Here is an 8,563-nt window from a genome sequence, read left to right as displayed (position 1 = left end):
TAGCAATTAACCTGTGTCCCTGAGTAGAGCAGAGAAGCCATGTGGAGTCCTCTCTAGACTGAATTGCTGAAGTAACTGACCTTAGTACCACCTACTTGGGCACTTATTGTTATGAGGAATGAGGAATTTTACTTCCTGCTTATGGTGATTTTGATATTTAATTACTTGTAGTGAATGCATTTGCAGTATTAGATTTATCCCGTTCTGACTCAATCCTGAAATCTGCTCGGGACATTCAGGTTAAAGAAAATGCTTACTTTTTCATCTGTCACTCTATTTAGGCAAAATTTTTCCTGTTAATTACTTTTGTATTTAATACTTTTTTTCCTTTAGGAAGAAATTTACTCTCAAGTTCTGTTAAATATTTATTTAGTTGTTATACCCGAGAGCAGAGGAATAGATGAATATGGAAAATGGTCCAATAGTTAAAAGTGCCAGATATATTCATATGCTAGAATGTGCTTTTATTATTTAGTGGAGAAAATGAATTTTTCTGCAGAAATGTTATTGTTAGTACTTTCTGCACTACTGGGAAGAATGGAAGTCATCTTTATTAGCCTTCTCATTTGAAGAGAATACAAACTTTCAGCAAAGTTTTCATGAAGGAGATTATTCTCACTCCAGGGAGCTCAGTAAGATCTGTGCTGTGGATCAGAAAACTGAACCAGGCCACGAGGATGCCACTGGAACCCAAATTTGTTTGTTGGGATTCTGCCAGCTGAGGCTTTATTCTTTTTTTCCTCACTCCTGATGATTCTTTTATTCTCCTTTTGTTTTTAGCAGGCACTACTGGAATTTTATCTATTCTGTTTTTCCCGTTTAATGCCAAATCTTTTCTTCTGATCAGTGTGTTAATTTGTAATTAAAGTTGCCTAAGTACCTTGAACATATCTTCATCTAGTCAAGTGAAGCCTGGAAATCGATACACAAGTCACAATCTCCTTTAGCTACATGATTATTTAAAACTGAGAGTGTGGTAAACTTCTGGAGTTCAAACAAAGCCGAAACCCAAAACTTCATACACAATAACACATTTATTTAGTCTTAAACATCATGAGTTTTTGAGTGTCTACTTTTCCAACCTCTTCAAATAACGAACATTATTTGAAATGTCTGATTTGTATTTCTTCATTTAAATATAAAAACATAGGGGCTGTATTTTGAAGCCATTGTTTATGTAAAACTTTCCATAAAAAGAGTTTTTAATTTTCTTTTTAAATGTCTATTTCTTCTATTTTAACAATTTATATCTATTTTAAAATTTGGAAAATATTGAAAAAACAAAGAAAATTATTCCAAATCACAGCAAGTGTGGTTCCTCTTGACTGATGAGATAGCCTATTTATTTTTATCTCTTAAGATGTGTGCTTATGAGTGTGCCTATATTTGTGTATACACACACATATGCAAGTATATTATGTATTTAATATAGAGGTATATAAATAAATTCAGATTGGTATTTACTGTACTCACTATTTTTAAGGTAACTTTTTATGTTGATATAATTTTAAACTTTCATATAGTTTTCAATTTTGGTACAAGAAACTCCAGTGTACCCTCTATTCAGATTTAACAATTACTTACATTTTTCCTATTGGTTCTCAGCATTTTATAACTTGCTGTTTTAGTAGCAAGGATACCTACCGTATTTTCTAGAAATTACTAAATATGCTTGTACTACATGATTCTAATGATGACGATGGGGATGATGACAACAATGATGGTCATTGCTAAATAGTTATTGGACACTTTTATGTGTCAGGCAGTGTTCTAATTGCTTTACATGTAATATTTCAATCCTTAAAATAACTAGGAGGTATATATTCTTATTGTTCTATGTTAAGAGTACAAACCAAACACAAAGAAGTGAAGCAACACAAACTGGCAGGTGAAAAGCAAGGAATTGGTTAGGGAAAAAACCTCAACCTTCGTAGCAGAGGTGCTGAAAGTAAAGTGTACTACTCATTGGATCAGAGCAAGACAGGTCATTACTCACAGCACAGCAATAGCAGAAGCATCAGTATGTTAGTGCTAGTTCTCCTTACCCTAAATATCATGGGATGATGCAGTGGCCTGGTTGGGCTGGAACCCAGGGCTAAGGGCTCAGTACCTTTTATAGTATGCAATAAACAAGCCCCTCCTGATCAGTCACATGAGTATGCTTTTGTTGCCTTGACCTACTTAACTGCGTATGAGTCTATCTGCAGAAACAGCATCAGGCTAGAGGAGATTAGGCCCTGTAACTTGACATACTGAGCAAAGATGTGCATGAATGCTTGGGGCCATGGCAGACTGCCCTTCTCAACTAATATGTAGTCAGATAAATTGATCCACGTGATTGATTATATTATGTCACCTTTGATCTCATTTAAAAAAAATTTACTATAAATTATTTGATTAGTTCCATTGTTTGGGCTATAAAAGGTGTTTCTATTTTTCTTTTTTTGAGGGAATTTATAGTCTTATTTGTTTTTAATTTTTGTCTTAAAGAAAAAAGTTAGAATTTTATAAACCTTATTGTAGCATAAATGGTCTGTATCTCAAGTCCCATTTTTCCCCTGGGTTTTCTTGTTTTATTTTAATTATATATTGATAAATTATAGTTGTATATATTTAAGGGGTACAAAGTATTGTTATGATTTTTAAAACAATGTGACATGATTAAGCTAATCGACATATTCATCACCTCAAATGAACATTTTTTATGATGAGGCCACTTGAAATGTGTTCTCTTAGTGACTGAAATATACAGCTTTCAAGTATTAGCAATATTCACCATGTTACGCAATAGATCTCAAAAAAGAAATCAAACATTCTTCTTATCTAACCGAGATTTCATACCCTTTGACTATCTCCCCATTTCCCTCATCCACCAGCCTCTGGTAACCACCATTCTACTCTCTGTTTCTATGAGTTCAATTATTTTAAGTCCCACATATAAAACATATAGTATTTGTTTTCCTGTGTTGGGCTTATTTTACTTAGCATAATGCTCTCCAAGTTGATTCATATTACAATTGACTGAATTTCTCCCCTTTTTAAGGCTGAATAATATTCCATTGTGTTTATATACCACATTTTCTTTATCCGTTCATCCACTGATGGACACTAAGGTTGATTTCATAACTTGAATATTGCATATAGTGCTGCAATCAATGTGGGAGCACAGATATCTCTTCAGCATACCAATTTCAAATCTTTTGAGTAAATACCCAGAATTTAGATTGTTGGATTATATGATTGTATTTTTAGTTTTTTGAGGAACCTCCAAGCTGTTTTCCATAATGGCTCTACCAATTTACATTCCCACCAACAGTGAACAAGGATTCTCTTTTCTCTGCATTCTCACCAACACTTATTTTTCATATTTTTGAAAATGGCCATTCTAACAGGTGTAAGGTGATATCTCATTGTGGTTTTAATTTGCATCTCCCTAATGATTAGTCATGTCGCAGACTTTTTTCATATATCTGTTAGCCATTCGTATGCTGTCTTTTGAGAAATGTCTATTCAGATTCCTTTCCCTTAATTAGATTGTTTTCTTTCTATAGATTGAATTCTTTATATATTTTGAATATTAATCCCTTACCAAATGTATGACTTGTTAATATTTTATTTCTGTCAATAGGTTATCTTTCAACTCTATCAATTTTTTTTCTTTGCCACACAGAAGGTTTTTATTCTCATTTGTCTATTTTTTTGTTGCCTGTGCTTTTGAAGTCAAATCTAAAAAATCTTTGCCCAGACCAATGTTGAATAATTTTTCTCCTATGTTTTCTTCTTATAGTTCTACAGTTTCAGGCCTTATGCATGAGTCTTTGAAACATTCTGAGCTTATTTTCATATATGGTGTGAGGTAAAGGTCCACTTTCATTTTTTTACATATGAATGTCCACTTTTCTCAACATCATTTATTGAAGAGACTGTCCTCTTCCCTTTGCATATTCTTTGTACCTTTTTCAAAAATGAATTGACTGTAATTGTATGGGTTCATTTCTGGGCTCTTCAGTCTGTTTTCACTGGTCAATGTGTCTATTTTTGTACCAGCACCATGCTCTTTTAATTACCACCACTTTGTAGTATAGCTTGACATCAGGTGATGTGATGCCTCCAGGTTTGTTCTTTTTGCTTATGATTGCTGTGGCTATTTGAGATTTTTTTGGATCCATATGAATTTTAAAATTGTTTTTTCTATATCTATGGAAAATGACATTGGAATTTTGGTAAGGATTACATTTAAATCTATAGATTGCACTGGATAGTGTGAACATTTTAATATTAATTCTTCCAATCCATAAGCATGGGCTATCTTTCAGTCTATTTTTGTCTTCATTTATTTCTTTCATTAATGTTTTATAGTTTTCAATGTAAAGGTCTTTCATCTCCTTGGTTACATTTATTCCTAAGTATTTAATTTTTTTGTAGCCATTGTAAATGTGATTGTTCTCTTGATTGCTTTTTGGGAAAGTTCGTTTTTAGTGTAGAGAAATGTTCCTGATTTTTGTGTGTTAATTTTGTATCCTGCAACTTTACCAAATCTGTTATTAGTTATAACAGTTTTTGGTTATAGACTTTAGCTTTTTCTGTATATAAGATCATTCCATCAGCAAGTAGCAATGGTTTTAATTCTTTTTTATTTAGGTGCCTTTTATTTCTTTCTCCTGGCTTATTGCTCTAAGCAGGACTTCCATTACAATGCTCAACAGAAGTAGCAAGAGGTGGAATTTTTGTCTTGTTGCAGTTGTTAGAGAAAAGGGTTTCAATTTTTCATCAAGTATAATGTTAGCTGTGAGCTTATTATATATGGCCTTTATTGTGTTGAAGGACTTTCCTTGTATACCTAATTTGCTGAGTGTTTTTGTCATGAAAGGATGTTGAATTTTTTCAATTTTTTTTCTGCATCTAATGAGGTGATTATATAACTTTTTGTCCTTCAATCTGTTAATGTGGTGTATCACATTTATTGATTTGTGAATGCTAAACCATCCTTGCATCCCAGAAATAAATCTCACTTGATCATGATAAGTGATCCTTTGTGATGCTGAGTTTGGCTTGCTACTAATTTGTTGAGAATTGTGTCTATATTCATCAAGGATATTGGCCTGTAGTTTTCTTTCCTTTTATATCGTTGTTTGGCTTTGGTATCAGAGTGATGCTGGCCTTATTAAAAAACAATTTGGGTTTGAGACCAGCCTGACCAACATGGAGAAACCCTGTCTCTACTAAAAATACAAAATTAGCCAAGCATGGTGGCACATGCCAGTAATCCCAGCTACTCAGGAGGCTGAGGCTGGAGAATTACTTGAACTCGGGAGGCAGAGGTTGCAGTGAGCCAAGATTATGCCATTGCATTCCAGCCTAGGCAACAAGAGTGAAACTCTGTCTTTAAATAAATAAATAAAGTTTGGAAGTAGTTTTCCTCTTTAATTTTTTGCTAAGTATTACTATCTCTGCATTATTTTGGTTTTTATTTGCATAGAATATCTTTTTTCAATCCTTCATTTTCAGTCTATGTGCATCCTAAAAAGTGAGGTAAGTCTCTCGTAGGCAGTATATAGTTGGGTCTTTTTTTTTTTATACATTCATTTACTGTATGTCCTTTTATTGGAGAATTTAATCAATTCACATTCAAGGTACTTATTGAAAGGTAAGGACTCACTACTGCCAATAGTAAGGAATTACTGTTCACAATTTTGTTAATTGTTTTCTGGGTTTTTGGAGATACTTTGTTTCTTCCTCTCTTGCTGTCTTCCTTTGTGGTTTCATAAATTTCTGTAGTTGTAGTTTTGAATCTTTTTTATTTTTCTGTGTGTCTCCAATAGACTTTTTGGTTTTTGTTTACCATGAGGCTTACATAGAATATCTTCTACTTATAACAATCTATTTCAAGCTAAGAGTGAGCAAATTTTGCATACAACAAATCTACACTTTTACTTCCCCCCACACACAATTTTCATTTTTAATGTCTGAATTACATCTTTTTTTATAGTATGTATTCCTCAACAATTTATTTCAACAGTAGTTATTAATGCTTTTGTCCTTTACCCCTGTACTAAGAATAAAATCATTTTATATACTAACATTATAGTCCTAGAGCATTCTGATTATTGCTCTGTATTACTTAGACCATTGTGTTTGTGCATTTATAACTTTTATGTTATTTATTAGAAGCTTTTTGTTTCAGTTTAAAGAACTCCCTTTAGCAATTCCTGTAAGGCAGGCCTAAAGGTGATAAACTCGCTTAACTTTTGTTTACCGGAGAATGTTTTTATTTTTTCCTCATTTCTTTTTTCTTGTTTTAATGTTTGTAGCAACTTTATTCACCAGAACCAGAAAACCTGAAAAACATTCAGTCATCCTTCAATGGGCATATGGTTAAACAAACTGATACATCCATAACATGGACTACCTCAGCAATACAAGAAATGAACTATTGATACATGCAGAAAATTGTATGAATCTTCAGGGAGTTATGCTGAGTGAAAAAAGCCAATCCCCAAAGATTGGACATTATATTATTCTTCTTATATAATGTTCTTAAAATGACATAATTATAAACATAAATAACAGGTTAGTAGTGGCCAGGGGTGGGGAATGGAAGAGGGGAGAGGAGTAGATGGGAAGGTGGACAACACAAGGGATCTTTCTGGTGATGGAAATTTTCTGTATCTTTACTGTATAAATGTCAAAATCCTGGTTTTGCTATTGTGCACATCTTGTAAACATCTTATTTTGTAAGATGCTACCATTGTCTCCCTCATTTCCAAAAGAATGCTTTGCCAGGTATTCTTGGTTGACAGGTTTGTTGACAGGTTTTGAATATTTCATCCCACTCTTTCCTGCCTTGCAAGGTCTCTACTCTGAAGTCCACTGATAGTGATATTAAAATACCATTGTATGAAATGCACTTCTTATCTCTTGCTGCTTTCGAAATTGTCTTTATTTTTAATAATTTGATTATTACTTGTCTTGATGAACTCTTTGGGTTGAAAAATATGGAAAGCTTCACAAATTTTCATGTCATCTTTGTGCAGGGACCATGTTAATATTCTGTCATTCCAATTTTAGTACAAATGCTTCTTGGCTTACAATAGAGTTACTTTCCAGTAAACCCATCATAAGTAGAAAGTATTATGTTGAAATATGCAGATGACTGAAAGCAATGGCTGGCTACTTTATTTAGGGATGGTGAAATATGTATGGTGTCTACCAAATGTTTATCACTTTTACGCTATTGTAAAGCTGAAAAACCACAAGATAAACCACCATAAATCAAAGATTATCTGTATATGTGCTGCTAAAGTGAGCACTCTATTTTCTTTAACCAGAGAAATGAAGTTATTGTAAACATTCTTCACACACACACATCTTCTCACATCTCTGGTTGTTTTCTTCAAGTAAATTTCTTGAACTAGATTTATTGCCTCAAAGAGATTGCATATTTTAAGTATTCTTTTTGCCATATTGCCAATTGCACCCCTGAAATATTTCATGAGTCAGTTCTTCAGCAGCATTTTCTACAAATATCATTGTCTCTTCCTTTTCAGTATTATGTTTCAATATCTCTGCTTAGCCTTCCTTCATCTTACCGAATTGACAAGAAAGTCCAGAATATTGGTATTGGGAACATTTATACAAGCAAAAATCCATTTCTAATGAAAATTCTATGTTTTCAAATTATTTGTTGGCCACCCAGATAACAAGCCTTGTTAAAAACCAAATTGATTTGCTCACCTATTTTGTGTTTTCTAAGGATCAGAACTTTGATGAATATAGGGAGGGGTTGTTAAAGTTAGCATAAGACAATAAAAATGTCTTCTATATAACAAAAAATACATATAGCAATACTAGACTAAAATTGTTTAGTTTTTGTTTTATAATTATGGATTCTCAGCAGCATGTACTGATACTTCCATTTTCTTATAATAAAATTCATAAAAATTATCAGACAATATAGATATGGGAACAGTTTTTGTTACATGTTTAATTTCCATGTTTCTTCTCCCAGTTTCCACTGACTGACTGTCTTCTGCATTCTTCCCATTTTTATTCCACAGTATTTTAGTCCTCTGTCAGTCGGCTCCAGATGTTTTCCTGCAACTGTAATTTGCACGCGAATTCTAGTCTTTGCCTGTGCCTTTGCTCAGCATTCATTTGAATTTGAGTTTTTATAACTGCCTTACCAAAAAGCTTTTACTTCTCTCTAAAATACCCTGTAAAATGCTTGCTCTTGATTACTTATACCCTGAGGACAGCTTTGCTCTCTGTGAGGTACCAAAGCTCTGACTGTTGCTCTACTCTCATTACCCTGCTTTTGCTGCCTCTGGCCTTTTGTGTTTTGAACCTCCTGTGGTCTGTGGCTGCTATGAGAAGGTCAAAGCTACAGAGTAGCTAAAATGATTAGTGAAGGGCCAACCTGAGAGGATATTAATCTGCTTCTCCACGAAATGGCAATCATAATGTTTCTTTATTTTCAGAATTTATTTTTATAACAATTTAAAATGTTAACAGTCAGGGATAAAATAGAATTGAATAAACAGTATAGTTTATTTAATATGCCTTT

At 33.2% G+C, this 8,563-nt stretch overlaps 1 non-coding gene across 1 annotated transcript; it reads right to left on the bottom strand.

Moving 5' to 3' along the window:
- Window positions 1–6,989: 6,989 nt before the first annotated feature.
- LOC129481407 (U6 spliceosomal RNA) lies at window positions 6,990–7,091 on the bottom strand. The gene has a single exon (XR_008657410.1). It is a non-coding gene; the product is annotated as a U6 spliceosomal RNA (small nuclear RNA).
- Window positions 7,092–8,563: the final 1,472 nt, after the last annotated feature.

This window comes from Symphalangus syndactylus, chromosome 4 (assembly GCF_028878055.3).
Source record: "Symphalangus syndactylus isolate Jambi chromosome 4, NHGRI_mSymSyn1-v2.1_pri, whole genome shotgun sequence".
Classification (NCBI taxonomy): Eukaryota; Metazoa; Chordata; class Mammalia; order Primates; family Hylobatidae; genus Symphalangus; species Symphalangus syndactylus.
Note: the sequence above shows the minus strand (reverse complement) of the source record. Positions and strands in the feature narration are given on the sequence as shown.